Raw genomic sequence first — 3,877 nt, forward strand, 5'->3', positions numbered from 1 at the left:
CCGGGGAAGGTGTGAGGGCTCGAGGCTGCGCCCCGCAAACACCCACAGGCTCGGGTGCGTGCGCCTGTGTCCCCGGGGGACAGCCCCCGTCAGCCCCTGCCGCTTGTCTCCTGCCCAGAGAAAAGATCTGAGGGGGGGGGGGAACCCCTAAAACCCAGAGCGCCAAGTTTTGTAAAGTCTAGAGGTGACAAAACTGAAGTGAATCTCACCCCCCTGCTGGATTCTCCCTCCTCCTCCCAGTGCTTTCATTTTAATATCAGTATTTCAGCGCAAGACCGTACGTCTCAAAGCCACGGAGCTTTGTGTCTCTTCCGCTGCAAATTGTCCGGATGAAAACTTCATTTTTCCTTGAATATATCAGTTTGCACAGCTTAAGCAAAAATAGGATGCAATTAAAAAGCAAAGGGCATGTGAAGAAACACAGTTCTGTTGAAAAAATGTGCAGTTGTTACTGTATCCATCTAGTTGTGTGCATATATACAGGTGTATAAAAATTAGACAGTAACACCTAAGCTAACCCTAAATAAACAGGGATGAAGGGGAAAATATTTTCCTCTTTAGTCGATTTGTTTGGTCTGGTGTCTGCTTGTGTTTCTTTTTTTAATCCTCGACCCATAAACAAAAGAGCAGAAGAAATGGCGACTTTTTTCTGCTAGTATTTCAAAGCATATTGCTTAGAACATAATACATTTTACATCGGTCAGTTAAAATAACCAACTATATCCCTTTAAATATAATCAGTAAAATATGAAGAAACATATGTTCTGAGGAATATTTTAGATGTATTATGTCATGACTTTGATTCTTAAGTTAGACCCGCTTGAAAAAAAACTCTTTAGGTAAAGGCATGGGTTTATTTTCCTGCTCAGGATTATAGATTAGCAATGAATGCAGTGAGCATTACAAATTTAGACCTAAAGATTATACAAGAAATATTTAAAATATGTTTTTATTTAATGGGTCATTTGCAAGATATTGTTAGTCATTTGATGCTTCTGTTTCAACGCTTGTTAAATTCTTAGGGGGCTTCATCACCGGTTTTGTCTTTAGAAATGAGCAAAGAAATGGGAGTATTTTATGCAGGGCTTGCAGGCAAGTTACTTTTTCTTTTAGCCACTTGTCTGGTGTTTCCAATAATTGTGTGCGTGAAATTTTTGGATGGCATCTAAAGGATTAATACACATTTTGTTTCTGAAGTGACCTTTCGAATCATTGCTAATACAGACTAATTCAATAGGAAAATAGCAGGGCTCCCGGCGGGGGGGGGGGGGTGTCCCGGCCACGCTGCTGCGCGGCACCGCCCTGGCTGGGTGTCAGCAGGACGGAGCTGGTGACACGGATGGTAATTGCAACTGCTGCTAGGATCGCTTTTTTATAAAAAAACCCAGCCTCAACAAGCCCTAATACAAGATTTAGTTTCATTTTTTCGCTATAACAGGGTAAAAAGACTTGCTGTGCAATGAGTTAGTATTGATTTTTTTTTTTTTGTCTGTAGCCTCTTAGCTTTCTGACTCCATTATTTTTGATTTTACTATGAAATACATATCCTTGCTACTGACATCTGACAAACAACATATGGAAGTCGTTTTATCTACCAATAATGTGTTTGTCAAAAAAAATCATACGCTAATGGGTTATGCTTCCTCCAGTCCATTTTCCCCAAGTTAATGTCACTGATGTAATTCTAAACATTTAGTGATTTTTTGCCCCCTTAATAATTTGTCATTCCCATAGGTTTGTGTAAGATTCATGTAAGATTCGAGAACAGGCTGGGAACTGACCGTGGGTTTTGTGAAATAAGAGTTGAGCGACTGGTTTTAAATCTACGTTCACCTGCCTGTCTCTGATACCCGGTTTTAGCGCTGTGACTACCAGACACAATTACCATTCCTTTATTTACCTGCAGGCCAGACCTACCCAGGAGCTTGGTGATTTATGATTCCCTCTCCCCAGTAGGGCATTAGTGTATTTGGTTTTATACTTCCTATGGGATCCTCAGGAATCTTTTATAGAAAAGAGGATGTTAGCAGCAGGGCAACAGAACTTGTGCACACAAGCTTAATTGTAAGCAAGTTATTTTTTTCCTTCTAAATTCAAAAGAATCAGGCTTAAAGATGTGCTCATGTGCTTTGGTGTAGCGCAGCCGTTGTCCTAAGCCTTGCTAAAGCTGAAGCTTTGCTGAGGCTCCCACGAAAACCTCCCAGGGGCCCATGGATGGCCGTGCGAGGCACCAGCACGTCTCTGCCCACGTCCCGCCCGGGTATCACCCTCTCCCCGGCTGAGGACCCCCTGCGTCTCTGCGGTCCCGGCAGACCCTGGGAGGGTCCAGCGTACTGCTCCCTGCGCGTTCCCTGCAGCGGTGCACACCTCGTGCTTGGCCTCAGTGGAGTTACTAAAGCCCCAGGTACGAGGTCACTGCCTGAAGCAGAGCGCTGTAAGCAGTTATCCAGACTCGGCAATCCATGTATCTGACTTTCTGCACATTCCACATATGCAGAAATAGCACGTTCCTGATTTTTCCATTCATCATATCCATAGCGACTGAACAGTATTCCCAAGTAATTTTTTAGCAACAGGGTAGGTTCTTGTTTGCTGCTTGCAAGTTACATCTCCTCCTCTCTTTTGTCTGCCTTACCTGTTTTATAAATGCTGCTCACAGCAAAAACTGCCCACGGCTCTCCGATACAGTGCCTCGACCATTTCAGGCTGGCCCCAATGTACAACGTACAAAGCAAATGGTTTTCATGAGTAAATAAGATGGAGATAAATTGGTTAAAATTGTAAACGAAAGCGTGCAGTTAGCAGAATGAACTCCAGAGTGGCTTGTCACTGCAGTTAGGTATAGAAGTAGGTAAGGAAGATTAACTGAGCTGTGAATCTGAAGAAGCAGAAAATGAAACAGACTGTAAAGCAAATACTTTTGTGTCAGATGTACAGTAATGAACAAGCCATACCACCCAGGACTGAAAATAAAACAGTTTTGTGGTACAACCCGTTGATAAAAAATGAGGTTGTTAATTTAGTGCGGGCATCTCCATTCCAGAAATATTTCTGAGCTGCCATTAGTTTATGTGCTTGTCTGAAGCTCCACTTCCTTGTCATTAATAGACTCAAATGAGTTTTTAGTGGTTAGTCATCGCAGAAGGATGCAAGGTACGTTTTTTTTTCTGTCTGCAAAAGAGAAAGTATTTTGCAGTGTATGCGTATATCTAAGCGAGTTTGGATTTAGAATTTTGTATACAGAGAAAGAATTTGGTACCTCCGAATTTCTGAATAAATCTTCAAGCTCTTTTGGTCTGCAAGCACTTTTCCTGATGTTAAATACACTCTGGTTTCTTTAGGACAAGAAATTGAACCTTTTATACACATGTATGTATATACTACAAATATATAATTACAGTTGCTCTTTTATTTAAATTTGTGTTTTATATAGTGTTTAAAGTATTCTTGTGTATTCATGAAATTTTTGATCAAACTTCACGGTTATAAGAAGTGGCTTTTTACTCATCTTTTTGGCAATCTCCTTTTTGCTTTGTCATTCGAGGCCGTGATTCTGTGACTCATGAGCTCACACGAGCTCACCTCCTCAGAACTCAGCCGCACAGAACTGACCCGCAGAAGCACGGGCGGACACAGTTGCACTTTCTTTCAAGCCATCTAGATAAAGAGTTTATACTGACAGTGTTAGCAGATAGCCAGCCTCTGAACGCTGGCTGGTGCAGATATACCCGCTCTGACATCAAGCCTACCAGTACAAAACCTTTTAAAAACAAATTTGAGGAGTGTCTGTACCGAATCAGCCTGTGCACGACGTTGCTGCCGCATGTTAAGTCTGAGTTTCAGAGACGATGTCCTGTTTTGTTGGACTGTGGCACGA

The sequence above is a fragment of the Egretta garzetta genome, unplaced genomic scaffold (assembly GCF_000687185.1).
Source record: "Egretta garzetta isolate BGI_Z169 unplaced genomic scaffold, ASM68718v1 scaffold172, whole genome shotgun sequence".
In the NCBI taxonomy this organism is placed as follows: Eukaryota; Metazoa; Chordata; class Aves; order Pelecaniformes; family Ardeidae; genus Egretta; species Egretta garzetta.